The sequence below is a fragment of the Oxyura jamaicensis genome, chromosome Z (assembly GCF_011077185.1).
Source record: "Oxyura jamaicensis isolate SHBP4307 breed ruddy duck chromosome Z, BPBGC_Ojam_1.0, whole genome shotgun sequence".
NCBI lineage: Eukaryota > Metazoa > Chordata > Aves > Anseriformes > Anatidae > Oxyura > Oxyura jamaicensis.
In genome coordinates this window covers 73355543-73380054 of record NC_048926.1, presented here as the reverse complement: position 1 = coordinate 73380054, position 24512 = coordinate 73355543, and the positions used below count along the sequence as shown (strand labels likewise).

Sequence of the window (24512 nt, the reverse complement as noted above, 5' to 3'; positions counted from 1 at the left end):
CCTCAGTGGCTGAGAGACTGTTAGTGAGACAGCAACCAGCACAAATCCGTCCTGACTTATTGCAGGACTTTGATGATCTGGTGGATCACTCATATAAGAGGCTTACTTTGGCCACAGCTCAGCTCAGCACATATGAGATGGATGGTGTCTCAGGCTGACTGCTGTAAAGATGGGCTTATAGCACCTCTACAGTGCATGGTGTGTGGTCAGCACCGTTTATTTTCTGCCCCATCAGAAAATCCTTGGATAAAATGACTGCCTATTGAGGCCTCTCAGATTTAAAGAAGATGAGTCTTCAATCTGTGATCTCAAGAAGATGTGTTAATCTAGGTTCTAACAGATAGCAGTACCAGAACAGTTGCCCTGGTATTGAGACTGCTAAAACTGACATAGACAAATGCACTGAATTTTCAGTGAAAAGCATCTGCTATCATAACTAATGCTAGTGTAGGCTGTGTAATGTCATTTCATCCAAGATAATTAAGTAAATGCAATGTTCTTAGGTAGAAGATAGTTAGCTTAAACAAAATCCCCAAATAAATCCTAAAATTATTTATGCAGTATTGGTTGCAAACATTTGATCTCCATGTTTTACAGATAAGTCCTACAGATGCAGCTTGGTCTGTGTGTATGATTGTTGTCATATTGCTCTGTGCAGAGATAGGTGGGTTCATGAATCAAATGCAGATGTTCTGGTCAGTAGGAGAATAAGAATTCTAACTGGAATAAAAAATATCCACTGAAAGTCTACCCTTTCGGACACTGAAGAAAGAACTGGGATAAATCTTTTAACAGATGTTACTAGTGAGGCCTTATGCTGGGTCCTTATGCACTAAACTCTGAGGTCACTTCATCTGAAAATTTTTATTACTGATGCGGAGAAAAGTCAGATGGGGTCAACAGTGAGGTGTTTATGGATGAGAGGGACAAAGCAGCAATTCTTCTGATTCTGATTCTTCTTTTTAAGGAAATCAGCTCATGAAATTAGCTGCAAGCAAATGCATGTTAAATATAGTGAATACTTTTGTTGTCATTATGATCCTCCTGCTACAAGACGTGAGAGAATAATGTATGATCGCATGACTTCAGTAGCATCTCTTTCATGATAGAGTTATCATGACTCAGAACATGAAGCTTCATTGTGATGTTCCCCTGTGTGAAGAGCAAACTGCTTCCGACCTATACACTGCACTACGCAAACTCTTAATGGCTGGTGGTAACACAAATTTTTCCGAATTTCTGGATTGGATCTAGCCAAATGCTCATTCAAGCAAACCACTTTGAATGTGTGCTGCAATAGGATTCAATGGAATTATTCACTCCTGGAGATGAGTCATAGCATGAGATACCCTATTAGGATTTCTTCTGGAAAGAGGAGCTCCTGCTGCCAGGAGCTAATATCATTAAAAAAAAAAAAAAAAAAAAAAAAAAAAAGCTAAGGGAAGTACCTGAACTGGCTGTGGTGAATGTTGTTGCATTCATTCTTCCATGAAGATTTACAGATTTACAGACTGCTGAATTATTGCAATCTATTCCTCCAAATCCAATACCAGATGAAGGAGCTGACAGATATCCATGCCCCCACTGAATTATCATTGATCTGAAACTAAAATTTGTTGCTTTTAGCAGTAAAAAAATGAATTTTTCTTCTATAATATATATCCTTACATTTTTTTTCTGTCTACTTTAGAGAGTAGCACATAGAGAGCAACACCTTGCCCACATGATTTCACTAGCAAACATGGGCAGCTCTTCTCCAAACAAATTAGGCAGGCAGTTCTCACCGAATCTCATTACATTTTGGGTACCAGCTATGTTTTCATTCAAAACATAGATGTGCCTAAGAAGGTGATTAACATCTATTTAAACTACCAGCTTGGGTATACTTTATCTGGGATATGCATATTTATTGAGAACTGATGAATTGGGCATCTCTAAAAGTCCTAGTCCAGATGTACAGTGCTATAAGATACTCTGATTGTCCTAAATGTAACAGGTACTGTTGAAATGTTGCCTTTGCGTTTTTTGTTGTTGTTGTTGTTGTTGTTGTTGTTTGTTTGTTTTTCTTGGTGTTGAGTCATGTTGCCTGAAATGCAGCATGCAGTTTTCTACATTTTTGTCATTCAGTAAGTGCCTCTGGTAAAAGATCATTATTGTTTACATTTTGTTTTCACTTTTGTTTACTTGTTTTGTTCTCAAATGTTTCTCCTATTAATATGCCTTCTGGAACTGCTTGACCAACTTTAGGCTAAAAATAGCCATTGTTGCTGCTGCTGTAACTCCATTTAAGCCACACAACTCCCATACTAGGGAAGACAATCTCATGCCCTGCTGAGCTTCCCTGAAACAACAAGTGGGGCAGAAATCCATACCACCAAAAAGCAGGAAGAAAACAAATCACACCTTCCTGCAGGGCTTGCAGATGGTGCAAGGTGGGAAAACAGCAGAAAGGCATCTTATTGTTTTGGTTTCCTTCTGCCTCCTCCCACATCCAGCCAAGGTCCGTAGATGGCTTTATTTCATGGAGAGAAGTGAAAGAAAAGGTGAAACTGCAGTGATGTCAAACCGCAAATCAGAGAGTTTCATGTTTAGTTTCCAAGTGGTTATTCTTCAGCTTAACTTTGATAAATCTTTTGGGTGTCAGTGTTTGGGTATGATCAGGTGAATGCTTCCCATGCTGTCACACTGCTTAAACAACCAGGAATACCTTGACTGTGACACGTTCATCAGGCTGTGTCTGTGCTCCTGAACTCTTACAAGGGAAAAAGGCTCTAGATGCACAAATAATGTTTTTCTCTGCATTGCAGCAGACAAAAAATTAACACTTCTCAGTGCTGAGTGGGCAACTTGCCACTGCTTGTCTCAGTCAATGTGGCTTTGTGCACACAGGCCAAACACAGCCTGGGGCTTCTGGTGATCCTGGGCAAGTCACAGCCCTGTGACACTGTGCTCCCTCTCTGTGAGGTGAGGAGACAAAGAAGCATCCAGAAGAGCTTTTGTAGATACCTGCTCCATTTCTCCACAGATACAAATTTTGTTTTCTTGATTTACTTTTTTTTTTTTTTTTTTTTTTTTTTTTCTGATAAACTATATTGGAAGGAGGACGTCACACACTTGTGGGAAGCCAGGACTCTGTGCTCATTTTCTGTAGAATAACTACTGGGTCTCCTTGTCTTTGCCCTGCCAGTTAGGAATTTGGCTCATGTACGAGCAGTTGGGGTAGTAACATTCTCACTTATTATAACACATCCGTGATTCGGAGTCAAATTGGAGTTTAACATGGAGAAGATGCAAGCCACTGTTTGTGTCCTCACTGAGCCTCATTAGTGATAGTTTGCTGAGAAAAGGTTATTTTCGGTTCCAGTAGTTCAGACTGGCCCAGAAGCTTTGGCATGAGAGCAAGGCTGCTCAGGCGAGGAGGGCAATGCACATTTTTTGAGTGTGACCCGTAAAGGTGTGCAGCAGCACTGCTTGGCCATCCTGCCCGCTGCATGGCACCTGCAGGTGACGCGTGGGAGACTGAGGCACAACGCTGATGCCAGGGCCTGAATCGGGTCCTGGATCCCTGCTTCCTGGCATTGCCTTGCCTCTTGGGGCTGTGCTCCGTGCTGTGCCTGCCACCTAACCCTGAGCACCTCTGGAGCTCAGGGACACCTGCACTGTTATGGGTCACCCAGATCCCAGCCCCTGTGTGTTTGCTTTGCTCACTGTGCCCATGTTTTTCTTCCCCCCTTCTTTTTGAAGAGAGGGGGCAGTCCACCCTGCGGTGATGCTGGATGAAGACAGTGGAGCTGTAAGCTCTCAGCAGTTGGGGCTGGGAGGAGGAATAGCCAGGCCACATCCAGCCTCTGGCTGGCAGTTGCAAATGGGAGGTAAGAATTCCCCGGCTGCAATGGGGGGCGTTTTGTCCCCCCTTCGCCCCTTCCCCACCCTCCTGCGACCCTGTGGGACCAGGAAACCCGGCACAAAAGAGGGCGCAGGGGCTCACGGCTGGGAAGGTGGGAGTTGAGGACGGGGGGGTCCGCTCTCCCTGCTCTCCCCTCCTCCCGCCCCTCCGCAGCCGGCCCATTTCCCCTCCCTCCTCCTCCCCGGCTCCGGAGCACGGGGAGGCAGAGGAGGAGAGGCGGGAGATGGGGAAGGAGCTGCGCCGATTATCCTCTTGGCATCATTAAAATAAATAAATAATAAAAACACCAGTAAATAAATAAAGCAGGCCGGGAGGAGTGGTGCCAGAAAAAAAATAAACATATATTTATAGGGAAGACGTGTGTGTGTGTGTGTGTGTGTGTGTGTGTGTGTGTGCGTGTGTGTGCGTGCGCGCGTGTGTGCGTGCGCGTGTGTGCGTGTTTCTGTGTGTGCGTGCGCGCGTGTGCGTGCGCGTGTGTGTTTCTTTGTGTGTGTGTGTGTGTTTCTGTGCGTGTTTCTCTGTGTGTGTGTGTGTGTTTCTGTGTGCGTGTGTGTCCCGCCCCTCTCCAGCGGCGCAGAGGAGGCAGGGGCGGACCACGATGCCCGGCTTGCGGTCGCTGCCCTCCCGCCCGCATGGACACCGCAGCCCGTAGCGGGGCTTCCGCACCGCACCGCGGGGTGAGCTGGGCCGGGGGGGCCCGGGGCCCCCCCGCCCCCCCCCCCCCCCCCGTCCGGGGGGAGACCAGGGGAGCCTCGTTTCGGCGGTAGGAGCCGGGAGGACGAGCACCCCTGCTGCTGTCTGCGAGGCGATGCAGGGTTCGGTGTGGGAGGTTGCGGGTTTGGGGTGTTTTATTGTTATTATTATTTATTATTTTTGTGCACCTGTGATTCCCTTACGTGCGCCGAAAGTAGCGGAGAGGCAGAGGAGCGGGGAGCACCCGGAGAGCGTAAGGGGAGCGCTGCGGGGCCCGTGCTTGAAGAGAAAGAGGAGGAGGGGGTGCAAGAGGCTCGGGGCCAGGAGCGTGCTCGCAGAAGGCGCTGTTGCGGACCACGGGTGCTTTATGGAGAGGCGCGATTCCAGCAGCAGGTCTCCGGGCTTCCCCTTGCCCCTGCCCCGCTGCCGGCTTCCCGCAGAAAAGCCTCTGCCGGCAGGAGGGGACACACCACCCTGCACCCTCCCCCCCGCCCCCTGGGAAGGGAGGTTTCCCCCGCATCTCCTCTCCCCCCTTCCTCCCCCCCCACTGGTCACCATCTCACCGGTCTCCGGCTGGGGTCCCCCGGGGGTCCCGGTTCCCCCCCCAACCCCGGAGAGGGGTTGGAGCCCCGCATCCCTTCGCCGGGGAGCCGTCGGGTTGTGAGCGCAGGCGGGCACCGTATCGCGCCATATCGCACCACGTCGCGCCATGTCGCCGCTACTACGTCCCCTCTCCCGCAGAGCGACGGAGTTGTGTGTTGGGTAGTTTGGGGGTAAAGCTGCGTGCTGCGTGTTGAATTGGATGCGGGAAAATAGACTGTGGGGCTGAGATGTGAAAATGCCGCGGTGTTTGGGGAAACCTGGTCCCGAGTCTTTTTGAGTGTGTGGAAAACCTGAATGGTGCAAAAGGGAAAAGGTGCCGGGGATTGGGTCGGGTGTCGTTTAAAGCTTGCAGGTGGCGAGGCAAGGTTTGCTAGCTGGTGTATGAGGTTATACAATAGTTCTCGTGGGGCCGCTGGGTGAGTTTTTGTGAAATATATTGGTAGACATAGCAGCATAAGGTACTTATTGCAGGCTTGCTGGGAGTGGGTGTGTGAAGACCCCAGGGGCAGAGCAGGGACTTCAGGCTGCATTGTTCCTGCTGGAAGTGAGATGGGTACAGTGAGGAAAAGGAGGCATTCATGGCTCCAAGCTCAGATTTCTGCCTGTGTTTCTACCTGGGCACAAGGAAGGCTGCTTGGCTGCTTGTTTGTTTGTTTCAAGCATTGTACAGTTTGTACAACATGCTCTTGTGCTTGAGCTGGGACAGATGCTTCCGTGGGAGTTACTCCAGGTCAGGTTACCTCTAAGCCAGAGACTGCTCTGTGTGGCTGCCCTCAGCTGCTGAACTTAAAGGTTCAGTTTAGTCTGAGGACATTCCTGTGGAGATCCCTCTTTCTTTAAAGTCATTCCATCTCTTCCATGTGCGATATTTTTGGTTATTTCTAAAAATAGAAAAGAGTGAGCTCTGAAAGCCTGCATCTTTTCTGCATTTATCCATAGTTAAGTGCGAAGGTACTGTACAGGGCAAGAACATGATTAGGAGATTTGACCTGGGAAGAAAAGGACAAAATTGACATCAGCTGGGGATCTGTCAAGTACTGGGAGCCATGACAAGAAATTCCTACTACCTCCCTTTATTTACTTATATTCCTTCCTCTCCTTTTCAGCTTTCATGGCATATTTCAGTAATAGGCTATGCCCATCCTGGGTGGAAAAGCAGTGATGATGAAAAACCTGCTAAACCACATTTACTTATTTATTTATTTATAAAATCAGAATGATAATCAGTGATGTTTCTCATTTGGTGGTGGGTGTGAGCTTGTTTCAGAATGTGCTGACTTAACTGGGCAAAATTGGGCCCATTGTTATTGTGTGCATTGAAACAGGTTAAAAACACCAAAACCATGCTTTTTCTTTTTGATTGGTGAGACAGCAGAGGAGAGAAAGAACTGGTGGGGAGCTGTACCCGTAATTCCTTATGCATGCAACAACCTCTGCTCAGAACCTTTTGGTGGGTCTCTTGTAGTAATGTATTTTCACTGAATTCACAAAGTTCAGCAGCAGAAGAAAGAGATTTTTGATTTTTCAGTTGGATCCTAGCTTCCAGTTTTGTTTTGTTATTTTAATATTGTATCTTCATTTTCTCTGACAGCTTTGATAGACGTAAATGTTTTCATTTCTTTGCTTACTCTTCTCATTGTTCAATTGTAGGAGTCTAGATACACTTTGTGGCTTTGAAGGATTTTTTTTTTTAATTTAAAAACATTGATGTAATTGTTATTTCATCAGATAGTAAGGTGAACTGATTAGCCCACTTCATAGTACTCTAATTTTCCTCTTAATACTCTGCAGCCACTGCTCTGCAAATAATACAACAGCATGGAAGAAGTGTGTCCAATTCTGTTCAACTGGATCTATTCTGAATATAATTTTGATTGAGATTTCATCGTGGGATTGTCACTTAATAGTAGAACTGAGCCTTCAAGGTGTTTAAGCTGATATAATGAAAAACAGCTACATATCATTAATGCACAAAAAAGTTGTTTTTTGTTGTTGTTGTTAGTTTTTTGTTTTGTTTTGTTTTGTTTTAATTAACCCACTAATGCTTGCCTACAGAAAATACTCCAACAACAACTTGTACTGGTTGAATCAATACCAAATTTTTCAAGTTGGTGACTTATCCATAAAGGATATGAAACTCTTGATGGAATATTAGCTAAATACATGTAGGTTTATCAGCAAAAGTCCAGATATAGTTTAAAAAGGGGTAGAAAATGTTAAACGCTTCTAAAGGCTTATATTGGTCTTTTTGTGGGAACACAAATAAATAGTTTTTTCCATTTTCTTAACATCTCTCAAAAGATATGCCTTCAAGATTATTTTTCCCCTTCATTGCTCAAAATGAAGGTCTAACAAAGGTGGTTCCAATGACAGAAGCCCTTGTTGGCCTCTCTCTTCTCTTTCTTCTGGTTTCTGCCAAAGAAATCTGTGATACATGGTCAGTTCTGTATACGTTTTCACACAAGCTTACTGAAATCAACTGTGTAATCTGAGTGACTGAAATCACGTGGTTGTTCCATAGGAAGTACAAACACTCTTACTATTGCTTAAATCACGGATTCGTAGAATGGCTTGGGTTGGAGAGAACAATTTTAAAGATTGTCTTATCCAGTTGCCCCAAGCAGGGACATTTTTCACTAGGTCAGGTTGCACGAAGCCCTGTCCAACCTGACCTTGAACCCTTCAGCAGTTGCCCAGTTTTATATCCAATCAAGCTCCACCTTGTTTGAATTTAAAACCATGGCCTCTTGTTCTGCCACTACAAGCCATGGTAAAAAGTCTTTATGTTGAAGCATTTGCTTGTTTTCAGTCCTTTGCTTGTTTATAGCTATTCTTTTTTGGTTGAAAATCCCATTATAATTATTCAGATTCAGATTTGCTCTGTTAAGTTCACTGGCAGCCCAGAGCTTAGTCTTCAAGATTTGCTGCGTAGTGTCTGTTGTGAGTCTAAATGGAGATCTGTGATGCTCTCTGCTTTGAATTTTTAAGCTTTTAAGCTTTTTTTAAGCTTTGGAGGAAATCCAGTATTTTCTGATACCCCGTCTTGATGTCAGACTGAGTTATGCAGATTTAGCCTGGTACTATTCACGGGTCATGGTTTCTTGGGCTGCTGGGTGAATTTAAAAAAAAAAAAAAGAAAAAATAGCTGGTCACAGTTAGAAAAGACTGTGTGCAAACATCACATCTGAAAACCCAGTTCTCCTCTGGGGAACACCCAAAGCTTTTGGTGTTTTTAATAGGTAGATACTTGGATGGGGCATACATATAAACTGAAAGATCAATGTGTTTATTGCTACTACTGTGTGAAATTGGTGTTGCAACTAGTTTATGTTTCCCTTACTCTTACCTGTTTAGGCACCATTTGCTATTTTTTGCATATCCAGGGTGAAAACTTGCTCTTCAGTGGTACTTTTCAAAAATGCTTGCGTGGCAGCAGCTGAGATAGCAATCTGAGTGGCACTGTTGTTGCTATGCATGCACTGATTCTGAAGATCCCGTGCTATTGTTAAAGTCACATTACCACTACTGGCTACTCGATGACATAAACGAGGGATAAAAAACAGAGGTGACAATCAGTAGGTACTCTGAGCAATTGTTTGTTAGATTGGATGTCAGCATTCACCTGTTCCTCCCTTTTTTGGGATACCTGTTCTTTTGGCAGTCTGTACCCTACCTATGCATTGCCAAAATAGAGCTAAACACCCTTCCTGTGCTGTTAGCAATCAGAGCTCCTGGATCTCTCCGTGGCCCTTTCATGTTAAGTTGTGATTGAAGGATGTAAATTTAGGGTTCTCAGCTTGTCTTTCCCTTGATTACCTGAAATACTCATGGGCAATTCCACTGTTGTGGGGAATGGAGGGTAGCCTCATGTATATGGTAATCTTTGTTGTCCTACATGATTTTTTTCCCAAATATCAGTCTGTCCATCCTCTTGAAATACAGAGTAACTTTTCTTCCCTAGGTAGGTGCCCGTGCTTTTATTAGCAAAGTGTAGAGTTCTACGAGTGCCAGGTGCAAGCCATCCAGTTATGATGTCTGGTTTGTCTTGTGCAGCTGACATCTTTCTAATTATACTGAAAATCATACACGAGTGTATGAGGATATAATTAGTTGGAGAGGGGTGGCCACAGGCAGCAGAGTGGGAACAGAATGGGCTTACATATATAAGATAGCATTTTGAACCATTTTTCTGAAAGCTTCATGCTGTGTTATCCTCTTAACCACAACTAGAATCGGCTCCAAGGGAGATCTGTGTGCACAGATGTGCTAATCATTGATTTAACATGTACTCCAGGGATCTAAGGACCTGGAAGAATGTAAAGGTATGCTGCTTGTTGCCAACTAACAGGATTGTATCTGCAAGATCTTGAAGTCACCCATGGATTTGGCCATTCTTTGTATTTGGAGTAAGGTTTCTTCTTTCCTTTTTTAAATGGTGTCACTTTTATTCACGACATGATAGGGTGTTTGTGTTACCACATCTCCTCAATTCCTTTAATCTAGTTGTTTAAATAGCCTTGAAGATGTACCTTTCCTTTGTTTTTTGTTTTCTCTTTGTTACACTCTCCTAAGTGAAGGGCTGATTCTTTGCTCCAAAAAGTGGAATAGCAACATTTAAAGTGAATGTATCTTGTTGATGATAAAGAGTTTGCTGAATTCACAGGGTAAAAATGGCAAATATCTGTGAGAGACTGACTGCCAAGCCAAGTCCACTATTTCAGTTTCAAGATGCACACTGATTTTAAAACTGGAGTTGAGCTCTGCACAACTGCAAAACTGAACCTCATTCCTAATCCTCTCTGAGGACGGATTTTGTACAAGTCTCAATATACATATCCGAATCTCATGCCTAATGTCCTCCACATACAGATTCATCCAAGCTAACTTCAGTGCCTGCTTGGAGTTTATCAGAGCTAATGGGTTTCTAGAGAAGCTCGGGGTCTCACTCCGTTGGAGTAGCTGCCTCTTCAGTAATTCAAACGGGAGCATGCGATTTCAATGTGCATTTTCATAGATGTTTCTCATGCCTCTTTTTTTTCTGCTTTGCTGAGGCACCAGTGAGTTCAGAATCCTGCTTCACAACCCATCAGTTTAAATCAATCAAAAGAAGAGGGGGAGGGAAAAAATACAGCTTTGGTGGAAACACACATACTGCAGAAGGCAGTTGTATCAAATTTATATTCTGCTGCATGCTTCTATCACCCACGCTTGTAACATACTGGAAACAAGATGAAGTACATTTAATTTCCCCACATACAATAATTTATTATGTTTTCTGAGTAATTACTGGTGCCTTTTATGCAGTAACTTATTTTTCTACTTCTTCCATTCATTGTGCATGGGAGGGTTTAACAACTCATGAACTGAAAAGCAAGTCAGTTTGTATTAGCTATTTGTTTTTAAATTGACTGAGACACTCAGCTAGAAACTTGAAAAATATATTTTGCAAAACACAGTTGGGATTTCTGGAGAATCCCATGAGAACAATTTAAAGGAGAAAGGAAGAGTGCTGGAAGAATGAAAAGTCATTATAAAACTGTGTCTTTTCTTCCCTGTAGCACCTAAATCACACTCCTTTGTGCTAGAAGCTTGCTTACAATACCAATGAAATATTCACTAACCTGTGAGAATAATGCAGTTCTGATGGCAATACAGTATGTGGGTAAATGAAGTGAGAAGAACTGTTCACACAGCCTTATGCAGGAATCTCGCTCTCTCACAGAACAGACCTTCTGTACATACTCAATTTCTTATATGCTAAAAATCTTTCCCACTTGTCAGACTGGCCTTAGCTGTGCTGAGAAGTCACCACACCAGCTTCAGCAAGCACACCTGAGGGCAAGCAAAGGAGGACAGCCTACAAAGTACAGGGGTGTGACACTATTGCCCTAATAGAATAGAACATGACACCTAATGCCATTTGTGTCTTTGTAAAGACCATGTTTGCTGGCAGCTTTGAGCACTACTGTGCTCCTCATGAAGAAGTGGGGAGGCGTCTTACCAGCATCAATGGTGGCAGGAAAATAGACATGTGGGTCAAGCAGGAGTGTTTACACATCTTAGTGTGACTTAGAGATACGTCAGGTAGCTCAAAACCTTAATATGCTGCAGAACTGTTGGCTGTAACCTATCAGGCTGAAAGTGGAACAGATTTTAAGAAATTGGGTGTGAAAACCTATCTGATGGTAGATCACCATTGCAAGTGGGCTATTTTGAGATTTGAGCTGTTAATAGCAAGGGATTTACCCTGTGAACTATATGGTGATAGCTGGTATGTTTCTCAACAGCAGGACAAAATCAGTCAGAAGACACTAGTCTCCAGTGGTATGTTTCTAACACTAGGCTGAGTCAAGGGAATTTCAGGTCTCCCTTGTGCAAATGTAAGCCAGAAACCTACAAAGGTTTCACGTCCTTGCATCACTTAGGCAAATTAATCTGTTATCTTGAGAATACAGATAATATTATTTAAAAAGACATGAGACGATATACCACAATTTGTCAGTCATGAAAACCATTAGGAGCAGGTAATGTCTTTCAGCAAATAAAATACCAGTAAAATTAAATACAACTCAAGAAATACCCAGATTCCTGAAACTTTTATTGAGACAGGCACAGAACAGAGGCCAGCCTTTTGTAGCAGCCTGTGGCATTAGGAAAACTAGATGCAGGTCATGGGGTTGTGCATTGCAACCACATTGCTACGATGAGACTGACAAAACCACAAGAAGAAAATCATTGGTATACCATCATTTCAGGCACCACTGCAGCAGTGAATAGAGGGCATTGTTTATGTGGGGGTGCCAAATACATTTGCTTCTGTTCTTGTGCGAGCCGGTGACCCACAAATCTGAGAAATAACTTGGAAATATTCAAGTATCTAATGTTAGATAAGGACAGAGGCAACTGAAAGGAAAGGCAATGAGAGGTTTGGTGCAACTCAGCTTGAACTTCACATGGAAACTGTATTGACAATGGAAACTGAACTGAACTTCACATGGAAACTGTATTGACAATGCAGAGATAGCATAATGCCACATCAACGTGTCATGCCACCCCTTCTAGAGGATAAGCACAACAGCACCTGGCCAACCACCCATGGGCTGTCACTGAGTTCTGCTCACCTAGAGAGTATTGGAGCTGGACTGCATGCAGCTTGCATCAGCTAACAGCTTATGCAAGGTAGTTGCAGAATATAATTTGCAGGTGTTCAGCAGGAAAGCTACTGTCTTTGCTACAAGAAAAGATCTTCCAAGAGAAGCTGTTCAAAGACTATGTGCCAATCATTCACTTGTATGATTTGTACAAAAGCGGAGGAAATTGTGACTAGAACTGGCAGGTTTATGACTTTGCTTCTCCAATGCAGGCAGTTTCCATAGCAAAATAAAGTTCTGGAACACAGAATTCTGCCAAAAATTACTCACAACTGAAGAGTTTTGACCCAAAACAGTAAGAAGAAGTACAATGCACAGAAAAACAAAAAAAATCTAACTGTTTTTTGGAGGTTTTGTTTTCTTTTTACTTTAATTTGCAAACATAAAATGAACAACCATTTTGAGTTGCAGCAGTGTTGGGTTTGGGCTGGTTGGTTGGTTTGTTTTTTGTTTGTTTGTTTTTATTTCCAAAGGAGCATGTGAGGATTTATCCTTTTTTCAATTTTATGTAACTTTGGTAGAGACAATACTACTTTTGTACTTATCTAGAATAAGAGAAGGGTTGTGGCTTGAAGTAACAAAAAGAGATTAAGGACGCAGTCAATGAACCCTACCTTCACAATTCTGCTTTTGTACAAATTTCTTTTCATCACGTGTATTTTTATGGAAATTTTCTTTGGTTTGTGAATGTATGGTGGACATAGAGGTAAAGTAGGGGAGCAGGGAACCATGGAGGAAATCGTTATGGAGTGACTGAAAACATAAGCTGTTCTTGTTTTTTTGTTGCTAACATGAAGAAAATGTGGTGTAATCTCAGATAGAATGAAGTATTTTGTGCTATATCTTTATGGTATGTAGTTTTTTTTTTTTTTTTTTTTTTAAAAAAAAAAAATGATTTTGTGTTTTTAGTTTTTAAACCAAATTGTGATCAGTTCTCTTAAAAGAAGTGAAGGCAAGCAGCTGGTGTTCAACAGAGTAGCAGTTGTATAAATAGGATCGATTGCATTTATTTAATATTACTTCTGTCCCTTGCAAGTGACTATGGTTGTCCATACAGAAAAGGGGACACCAAAGACAGATTTTTCCTGCCACATTGTAATAGCTCTTAATCTAAAAGTTTGTGATGCTCTTTTTTTTTTTTTTTTCCTAACCTGTAACAGTCTTGTTGCCCAGGAGTAACATCAGACCTTGTTTCCTTTCACCATGAGTCATCAATAAGCAACTTGTGTGAAGAAATATTAATGTTGGGATAAACAAAGAGTAGCAGAAAGAGGTCTTACATGGAACTCCAAAAAATGAGTAAACATCATTGACCTTTCTTTGCTCCTGTTGGCTTTGTTCACTAAATATGAAGATACAGGTCAAGGAAATGGTAAATGAACTTGCTGACATTTTTTCAATACTGATAGATCTGCACTTCCTCTCCTGACAGTCAGTATTTTCCAGTCTATATAGCTCTGCAATTAGTCTGCAGTCATTTATCCGATCTAATGCTCATGTCTTTGGAATCAACACCACAAGGGTGCTCAAAGGAAAAACAAAGCTCTTACAAGATCAACTAATCCATTTCAAGAAGGAGCTCATCATGGACTCATCAACCCAGCAGCCCTAGAAGTATGCTGTCTTGCACTCAGAAAAATCATAATTATTATCAAACAATTGATGTTGTTTGAAAGTAATTAACATTAATAGTGTTAACTAATATTTGATATAAACTGTGTTCTGTCTCAGGTTAGACAAAGTTAGACAGAGTTGGATGTTAGTACCTTTCCTGATAGTCTGGAGTCAGGACAAAAGGTGGTGTATGCTGTTCCTTCAACATATGACTTTGAAATTTGTATTACTCATCTGTGCCACCACCAAGGCATAGATTATCACTAGTTTAACTTAAACTGCTGAGCTATGCTGTGTGAGATTCCTGCTTGAAACTGCTTGTGCCAAGTGAGGGAATTGTATGTTGCTGCACTCCTGGCAGGATATGGAGATGTTTGTCTGTAATGTCAGTGCCCTCAGTGACAGACGTTTTCAACTGTGGGCTGCAGCTCGGCATTATCAGGAAGGAAATTTCTGACTAAATTAGCAATTTTATTTTTTTTTAAGAATTTTCAGAAGTAATTTTTAATAGCTACTTAACTAATGTTTTAGGAAAGACTTTTTATTTCTGCAAGCCTTCATTTGATTACCAGAACTTACGCTGGTTAGCATACAACTCTGTCTTCCCTCTATCATGTCTTCCTGGGAAACAAACATCTTCATAATACTTTGTTACATTATCAGTGTTGCCGTCCTTTTATAATGATAAGTCTTCTTTTATCTTCAGAGGTATACCTCCCCCAGCTTCATTTATACAGTTGTGACTGCTATTGCTGCTGTCAATGACTTGGTTGGATGGATGCATCTCACAGCCCTTAAAGATGACTTAATCTGGTCCTAAGTAATCATGGAGTTCTTAGCTGAACTCAATGAAATGACTTCACATAGAGTTCAAAAAAGTTAATGTTTGCCTGCATTATTGCTTTTACTGGGCAGGAAAATATACTTTTAAGTGTGAGTAACATAAATTCCAAAGACAAGATGACTTTGAAAATTGTAATCATAAAATAATAATAATAATAACGGTTCATTGAGTAGAGGCAACTTTTCATTATTTTTTTCATATTTACTTGTCTGGCTCCTAAATTCTTGTTCAGAACACAGTAGTTCCTGATTCCATGAAGTTTGCCCTCATTTAGGGGACTAGGTCTCACACCGAATTTTACCATGGAGTGCATGCAGATCATGCTAGCTACTTGCAATGATGTGAGGTAGAATGACTTTTAAAAGTCCTATTATGCAAATTAAAACAATTATCTTAAAACTCCCATTCCTCTTACTTGTTTAAGATAGGGATAGGTACCTATAGCAAAATACTAAGAATTTCTGCTTGTAGAGTTGCATTTAGTTGTGTGATCTTCAGCAGAAACCAGTCAATGATGCAGGTAATAAACAAAAGGGAAAAGGGGAAAGTATCATGAAGTATTCAATAGGGGAAACAGAAAGAAACAAAATCTACAGTGTTTTGTGAAGGAGAGGTGAGTCAGGCAGTAAATGATATGCTAATGAGAGCAGAGAGAGCACAATGCAAGTTTAGAGTACAGCTCATATCAAACCACAGGACAGAAAAGCACATTTTGAGATTTTGCACTCTACCTTGGTGGAGGTGTTGTCAACACTAGTGTGTTTTCATTGGCACTGATTGGCTCCTTGGTCAGAGAGAAAGAGGGGAAAAAGGGGTGATGTGAGGTCAGGATACCTACATCATCCTAGACCTTGGCCCAGGGCATTTCCTTTACTTGATGCTTTATGCCTTGCCAGCTCTTCCATCCTCCCTGCTCTCCAAAACAAAAAGCAAACAAACAAACAAAAAAATTGTCTCCCGTGTGTGTGACCTTGCCCTTAAACCAGATGTGTGTGTCCATCTCAGGACACAATGATGTTCATCTCCCTCATCTTCCTCAACAATATGTAACATACCCTTTGTTTACAAAGTATCATTCTGTACCTGCAAGCTTCTTCTGCTTTCTATGACTGGTTTGGTGTGACTGTCCAAGCCACACAACTGTTCTGGGTTTTGTTTATGTGTGTGTATTCAATAGCAAAGCATTCGACAGCCTGACTGTCAGGAGTCAGGTTCTTTTCAGGTTGGTCCTCAGCTTGGCTTCCAGAGGAACATGGATGATTGCACACCCAGTTGGCCTTCCTTTCTTTACTGGTCTTCTCAATCCTCATTTATTTTTGTGTTTTATAGCTTTGATTTGGTCTTCATGTGATGATGAGAGGGTGAGGAAACTGATATTTCCTCAGTAACTGCATTACGTCAGAAGTTTTATACTTCTGGGATTCCATGCAAGAATTGGTTAAGGCATTCTTGGTAGTAATTGCAATGCTGCGTGTGTTTTAAGTCTGAACAGAATCACAGAATCACAGAATAGTCTAGGTTGGAAGAGACCTCCAAGATCACCGAGTACAACCTCTGACCTAACGCTAACAAATCTTCTACTAAACCATATTCCTAAGCTCTCCCTCTCAACGTCTTTTAAAGACCTCCAGGGATGGTGACTCAACCACTTCCCTGGGCAGCCTATTCCAATGCCTAACAACCCTTCCAGTAAAGACGTTCTTCCTAATATCCAACCTAAACCTCCCCTGGCGCAATTTTAGCCCATTCCCCCTCGTCCTGTCACCAGGCATGTGGGAGAATAGACCAACCCCCACCCGCTACAGCCTCCTTTAAATTACTTGTAGAGTGTGATAAGGTCGCCCCTGAGGCCTCCTCTTCTCCAGGCTAAATAGTCCCAGCTCCCTCAGCCGCTCCTCGCAGGACTTGTTCTCCAAACCCTTCACCATCTTCATAGCCTTTCTCTGGACTCACTCAAGCACCTCCATGTCCTTCTTGTAGTGAGGGGCCCAAAACTGAACACAGTACTCAAGGTGTGGCCTCACCAGAGCTGAGTACAGGGGGACAATCACTTCCCTGGCCCTGCTGGCCACGCTGTTTCTTATACAAGCCAGGATGCTGTTGGCCTTCTTGGCCGCCTGAGCACACTGCTGGCCCATATTCAGCTGACTGTCAACCAATACTCCCAGGTGCTTCTGTGCCAGGCAGCTTTCTAACCCCTCATCTCCCACCCTGTAGCTCTGTTTGGGGTTGTTGTGCCCCAGGTGCACACTTGGCCTTGTTGAACTTCATAAAGTTGGCCTCAGCCCATCGGTCCAGCCTATCCAGATCCTCCTGCAGAGCCTTCCTACCCTCAAGCAGATGTACACATGCACCTAACTTGGTGTCATCTACAAACTTACTGAGGGTGCACTTGATCCCCTCATCCAGATCATTGATAAAGATGTTAAAGAGGACTGGCCCCAGCACCGAGCCCTGGGGAACTCCACTAGTGACCGGCCTCCAACTGGATTTGACTCCATTCACCACAACTCTTTGGGCCTGGCCATTCAGCCAGCTCTTAACCCAACAAAGCGTACACCAGTCCAAGCCATGAGCAGCCAGTTTCCTGAGAAGAATGCTGTGGGGAACTGTGTCAAAAGCCTTACTGAATTTAAGGTAGACCACATCCGCAGCCTTTCCCTCATCCACTAAGCGTTTCACCTTGTCATAGAAGATGATCAGGTTCATCAAGCAGGACCTGCCCTTCATAAACCCATGCTGACTGGGCCTGATTGCCTGCTTGCCCTGCAAGTGCCGCATGATGATGCTCAAGATAATCTGCTCCATGAGCTTCCCTGGCACTGAGGTCAAACTAACAGGCCTATAGTTCCCTGGGTCTACCCTCTGGCTCTTCTTGTAGATGGGCGTCACGTTTGCTAGCTGCCAGTCGAGTGGGACCTCCCCCGATAGCCAGGACTGCTGATAAATGATGGAAAGCGGCTTGGCTAGCTCTTCCGCCCGTTCTCTCAATACCCTTGGGTGGATCCCATCCAGCCCCATTGACTTGCGTACATCCAAATGCTGTAGCAGGTCACCAACCATTTCCTCGTGGATTGTGGGGGCCACATTCTGCTCCTCATCCCCTTCCACCAGCTCAGGGTACTGGGCGTCCAGAGAACAACTGGTTTTGCTGCTATAGACTGAGGCAAAGAAGGCGTTAAGCACCTCAGCTTTTTCCTCATCTCTGCTAACTAAGTTTCCCCCCACATCCAGTAAAGGCTGGAGATTCTCCTCAGTCCTCCTTTTTGTACTGATGTATTTATAAAAACATTTTTGTTGTCTTTAACAGCAGTAGCCAGATTGAGCTCCAGATGAGCTTTGTCCTTTCTAATTTTGTCCCTACACCGCCTCACATCATCCTTGTAGTCCTCCTGAGTGGCCCGCCCTCTTTTCCAAAGATTATAAACCCTCTTTTTTCTCCTAAGCTCGAGCCACAACTCTCTGTTCAGCTAGGCCGGTCTTCTTCCATGCCAGCTTGTCTTTGGGCATGTGGGGACAGACCGCTCCTGAGCCATTAAGATTTCTTTATTGAAGAGCGCCCAGCCTTCCTGGACTCCTCTGTCCTTCAGAACCACCTCCCAAGGGATTCTGCCAACCCGTGTCCTGAACAGCTCAAAGTCAGCCCTCCGGAATTCCAAGACAGCGGTTTTACTGGTCCCTTTCCTGACTTCGCCAAGTATCGAGAAATCTACCATTTCGTGGTCACTCTGCCCAAGACAGCCCCCGATCACCACGTCTCCCACCAGTCCTTCTCTGCTAGTGAACAGAAGGTCTAGCGGGGCACCTCCCCTGGTAGGCTCACCAAACAGCTGTGTCAGGAAGCTATCTTCCACGCTCTCCAGAAACCTCCTAGACTGCTTTCTCTGGGCTGTGTTGTGCTTCCAGGATATGTCTGGGAAGTTAAAGTCCCCCACAAGAACAAGCGCTGATGATTTTGCAACTTCTGCCAGCTGTCTGTAGAACTGCTCATCCGTCTCCTCATCCTGGTTCGGCAGTCTATAACAGACCCCCATCAGGATGCTTGCCTTGTTGACCTTTCCGCTGATCCTAACCCATAGCAACTCAACCTTATCATTTCCAGCCTCAAGTTCGATGACATCAAAACACTCTCTAATATAGAGAGCCACTCCACCACCCCTTCCGTGCTGCCTGTCCCTTCTGAAGAGCCTATAGCCAGACATTGCAGCACTCCAGTCATGAGAGTGGTCCCACCACGTTTCCGTGATGGCAGCCAAGTCATAGCCTGCGTGCTGCGCAATGGCTTCCAGCTCCTCCTGCATGTTGCCCATGCTGTGTGCATTAGTGTAGATGCACTTCAATTGAGTCTTTGCCTTCTCCCCTAGCCTTGCCATTGTTCCCCTGGCTCACCTCCAACAAGCTTTGTTTCATTCCCGTCCCCCTTCTCACCTAGTTTAAAGCCCTCTCAATGAGCCCTGCCAGCTCCTGGGCTAGGATCCGTTTTCCCCTTGGAGACAGTTGGGACCCATCTGCGGCCATCAGGCCGGGTGCCAAGTAAAGCACCCTGTGGTTGAAGAACCCAAAACTTCTGTGTTGGCACCAGCCTCTGAACCACATGTTTATCAGGTGGGCTTTCCATGTCCTCTCTGAACCCCTCCCTGCCACTGTAGGGATGGATGAAAACACCACCTGTATTCCCGCTCCGTCCACTAACCGTCCCAGCCCCCTGAAGTCATGTTTTATAGCCTTCAGGCTTCTCTCATCAATGTTATCACTGCCACCCTGGACTATCAGTAGTGGGTAGTAATCGGAGGGGCAAACCAGGCTGGGAAGCTTTCTGGTGATATCCCTGACCCTGGCCCCAGGGAGGCAGCAGACTTCCTTACGGGTAGGGTCAGGCTGACAAATAGGGCCCTCTGTTCCCCTGAGAAGGGAGTCACCCACAGTGATCACCCTTCTTTCTTTCTTGGTGGAAGCAGTCTTGAGGCGTGGAATAGACTTCCTCACCCTAGGCTTCCTGGGTAAACTTTCTACCACATCCTCATCCACCGGTCTCTCAAGCTCCAGGGTCTCAAATCTGTTGCATAAGGGCACCTGGGAAGGTGGGGCAGGCAGGGGGGGGGTGTTTCCTGCAATGTCAAGCAGAAACCTGTCTCCATTCCTCCTCCACTCCTGGGTCCCCTCCCTCTGCCCAATAGCAACTAGGCAGATCTGAACAGCCTTAGTGAGAGAGTCCAATTTTCAGTCAAATCATCAGTGATTCAGGTTGATACTTTTAAAAATGATTTGCTTTTAAGCCTTCAAACAATTCTGCTGCTGGAAGGTTTTGCTGATGAATTGTGGAGTGCAGGAGGTAATTGAAATACTTAGTTCAGGTGAGAGACAGATGGGAATTAGAAACTAATTTTCAGAACTTCTCTCTTCCTATGCCTTAATGTAGCAGAAAGAGTTTGTGCCCTGTTTATCAGATTGCTGTAAACAGTAGCTGAACAGTCAAGCAGTGACAGCTTGCAAAGAAATGCTGGCGTGCTGGGAGGGTGTAGCTGTTATCTTGAAAGTCACACAAAATTTCACATGTGATTTGTGCACAATGCATCCGTATACAACAAATGTGAGTTACTCTAGGTACAGCTGGACTTTCAGTGAGAGAAAGGGCAGAAGGCAGTTACTAAATAAAAGTGGGGTGGAGAAAGAAGGGAATGAAGTGGTGTAAGTGGTAGTGGTTCTGTGCACATCAGGAGTTGTTTAAGAGTGTTGTAGGAATGAGGCTTTGTCGCTGTTTCATTCCCATTTTCTGTATATCTTTCAGGCTGATGAGAAGATGGGGTCCCCATAGCTGGTTGAGGGGTCTGTGCTCACATATATGTTAATACAAACCTTTACTTCTCCAGACCAGTCCTATACCACAGAGCTGCTGTTCTTATTAGTATGTCAACAGCTCTCTTAGCTCTCCTCTTCTCTACTTTTGCCCTTGGAATATGCACATGGTTTGACATCCTGTGCAAATAGGAAGGGAGTTTCAGTTGCATTTGCTGATCCTTTAATCACTTTACTGTATGTTTGTCTTAGGTGCATCCTCTGAAAAGGCAACTAAGCTGGATAAGTACCTTCAAGAAAACATTCATTTCCCCTTTTTTACAAAGTTTACAATGTTGATCCTTTTATGATAGCTGAGCATGTTGCGTCCCGTAGAGTTATACAAATTTATAGAAGATGGCCCGTGCCTTGTGAAAGTGTAATAAATACAACCATGGTCAGGCCATCTAGCTCTATGCACTATACAGAATTGGGTGAAATCAAGTCAAATAGAATATTCCTTGAGTTTTGCTTTCATTTCCAGCTTCCTCGAGTTAAGTAGTAAGTAATGCTGGTGTTCAATCTTCTTCTAATTGCAGTATTAATTTAAAGTTTTGCATTTTTTAGAAATCTTGATTCTGCTGATGAAGTTTCAGCTCCCATCTTGGTCATTCTTACAGCTCTAAAATGAAACAACCAAAAATAAATTGCAAACTGAAAACTGTGCGTGTCCATGTTTCAAGATACATGCTGGACCTTCTGATGTCAACCCTCATGTTCTAGAGAAGTTATGCTGCCAGTGATTTCTCATACCACCTTTCCCCCTACTGTTGAAGTGTTTTTGATGGAATTTGACAGAAGTTTTTTTGTCTTGAATTTAATGGCACAGCTTTTACAGATTCAATGGGATCAAGGTCATTCAGTGTTTGCTGGTGAAAAAGAACGTAAGTTTAATCTTGCTTAACATTAAAAAAAAAAAAAAAAAAAAAAAAAAGATAAATCTGATATCTCACCTGGATTTCATATGCTTTCCAGGGGACAGCATAGTTCTTGTATTTGTTTATAAGCATTATTTATGCTGTACACATTGATGTACAATAAAAAACAATTTATTAAGGTATTTATTTTCCAGCCAAACATGTTTAGCTCTTTAAACTCAGCCCTCAGCATGTGCTCATCTTTTTTTTTTTTTTTTTTTTTTTTTCCTGCCACCTTCTATTCTGTTTTGCTGCCTTTGTGTATTGGTCTCACAACCTAGCTGGAAGACAATCAAATCAATTTAGCCCCTCTGACAACAAAAAGACCCCAGTGCTTGCTCAAATGTTTAGTCTGCTATCGAAGAACTCCTAACACTGACACTCTTCTTCAGGAAGTTACACATCATGGTGATTTGGCCAGAAAGGAAACTGAGTAGGTATAAAATAGTTTGCCAGAGGTGGAAGGGATGGATGCTCTGATGCATTTAGGTCACGAGGCATGTATTTAGGTCATCTGTCTGTCCAGGGACTAGGAAGAAGTGGTGTGTAGGTTTGTTGTCTTGCAGTCTGCTACTACCCACTGAACGCCTGGAGGCTGCCACTGCCAGGCAGGGTGTTGAGCATGATACGTGACTGCTCTGATTCCTTCACACCAGCACCAGTATCTGTGGTTGTAAGCACAGCTTATCCACTGCTGAGTGAATACAGATCAGCTACTACAATTTCCAATAACTCCCTGCCTAATAGGCATCATCCTGAAGAGGGTACCTGGGAAGGTCAACCATAATGTAGTCTTTCTGAGCTTTAAGAAGTCAGGACCTTGAGATGGGTTGCTAAAATAGAACTGTTTTGACTAGATATATACATAAAGTGAGAGGCTGGATTAAAAAAAAAAAAAAGTAAAAAGTTAAAATGCTCTAAGCAAAAGAAGCGGGCATGCAACTGAAAGAGATTTTGTTGAGGAATGGTGTTTTTTAGCATGACTTTGAGCATAGGACAGGCTTCTGTAACCCTAAAATGTTCACATAATACAATGAAAATTAGACTAGAAATTAAAAGGACTTAATTAAAATGTTAGTTTCACTTCATTAACCACTTATTACTATGATAGCGTAGCTGAGTTTGTTAATGAGATATGCCAATTATAGATGTTTTCTTTCTCAAAAAAAGTAGAAAAGGAAAAGATTTTCAAGGTCAATCATTGTTTCTTTTTATTTAAAAGAAGCTATACTCCTGTTTAAAATGGTTTTGAAAAATAGGTTATGAGGAAAGGACAATTACTGTGGTCAAAATTAGGGGGTAAAAAAGCCAACTAATATTCTTTTAATGTGTGTATTTTTAAACCAACTCTAATATTCTTTTAATGTGTGTATTTTTAAACTCCATACATTAAACTGAGATACAGTTTCCTTCTGAGCCTGATGTAAAGGAAAAAGGATAAGACTTTGAAATTTTAGGAAATAATTGGCATTACATGAAATTTGATGATATGCCATATTTTACAGTTTTATATATATATATTTTTCTCTAACACAAGGGTGTGTTCCTAAGTAGCAGATTTCCTTTTTTATCATAAGGCTGTTATAACAGAGGACATGATTGTCACACCACTCTTCATGTGAACAAATACTTCAAGTGGAATTATTAACCAGTGGCAGTTAAATTGCTTCTCCTTTTGAAGGCCTGTGATCTGTGAATAAAATGTGGGAGATCATCCTGACACTCATCTTTTTTTTTTTTTTTTTTTTTTTTTTTTTTGTAGTCTCTGCTATTCCTTGTGAGGATGTGTTTTCCTTTTAGTCTGAATGCCTACTGTTTGACCTTTCTCTGGCAGCCCCACAAGGGTTAGCTCTGTCAGTGTTGTTTTCTGCTGCCAGTCTTACTGCCTTCTACAATCATAGCTGCATGCAAGGCCTGCTGGACGCACCGGGCCATGCTCTGCTGATGCTTGCATCTGTGTAATCTATTTGAAGGCTTGTAAAGAAGAGAAGAACTTAGACCTTTGCATTCTCTAATGGATTTCACTTGTCTGTGCCATGGGATTTGTTTTGTCTTTGTTGCAGCCTCACCCTGAACCCTCTTGCTGCTCTTACATGCTACCCTCTTACTTTGACTCCCCCTGAAAATGCAGAAAAAACTAATATTTTCTGTCCTTCTTGTTTCACCATATAAATTTATTTGCATTGTACTCTTTTAAGAGTGATGACAAAACTAACATCTACAACTTATCTCCAGAGCAGCCACTTAAACTGTGAAATATTTGTATTTCACCAGAGTCCCAGTGGGGTGATTTATAGGAGCCAGACAAAGCAAAGCCTGGGTGCCCATGACTTACCTAAACCTAAAGAAGGGAAGTGTAGCCAGCGATGACTGATCTGGTGATGCACATTTCACAGGAAATAGTACTGCAGCCAGCAAGGAGCTTAGAGTGAAAATATTTATTTTTATTTTTTTTAGAAATGCAGTTTTTCAGAGTCCAAGTTTCTCAGATTCAGTTTGTCTTCATTTACGCTCATCATGCACAAAGAGTAATATATATGGGCAGTACTTTTACTCCTCTCCTCTTCGTTTTCTTTAATATTGCTGAGTTCTGTTCCATTGTGACCACTGTCCAGGCAAAGTCTCTGGGGATACAAAGCCTCCTGCTTCACCCCAGCTTTCATCCACCTAGCTCAGGTGGAAGCAGCCACTTACAGTAGTAGCAGAAGGCCACTGTAGTTACATTTCCCTGGACAGATGATAACACTGATGGCTGACCTCTGCCAGTGGCCTTTTTCCATCACTGCTATTCAATATCCACATGCAACGGTGGTGGGAGCCTTTGTCCGAAAGGTGGAAATGCTGAGTTTAATTTCACCTGCCTGTTGCTGTCTGGAACGCAGGCCACCTTGAGCAAAAGCAGCATGTAGCATGGGATTTGAGGTGGAAATGCAGAGCAGACACATCTC

At 43.1% G+C, this 24512-nt stretch overlaps 1 protein-coding gene and 1 long non-coding RNA gene across 4 annotated transcripts in view; one reads left to right on the top strand and one right to left on the bottom strand.

Annotated features, from left to right (window-relative positions):
• Positions 1–852: 852 nt before the first annotated feature.
• On the bottom strand, positions 853–4883 carry LOC118156072. 2 transcript variants are annotated; one of them, XR_004746139.1, is made up of 3 exons: positions 4789–4883; positions 1449–1606; positions 853–988 (listed from the first exon to the last, which is right to left on the bottom strand). It is a non-coding gene; the product is annotated as an uncharacterized LOC118156072 (long non-coding RNA). The 2 variants fall into 2 exon arrangements; XR_004746138.1 differs by having other exon boundaries at positions 4804–4883.
• PLPPR1 (phospholipid phosphatase related 1) overlaps positions 4453–24512 on the top strand; it is a 150107-nt gene continuing 130047 nt past the window's right edge. The window contains exon 1 of one of the 2 annotated variants that reach the window (XM_035309823.1): positions 4453–4584. The gene's annotated coding sequence lies outside the window, so the exon portion shown is untranslated. Of the gene's footprint in view, positions 4585–4878; positions 4994–24512 lie in introns of those variants that run through there. The other variant, XM_035309824.1, reaches the window with a different exon arrangement.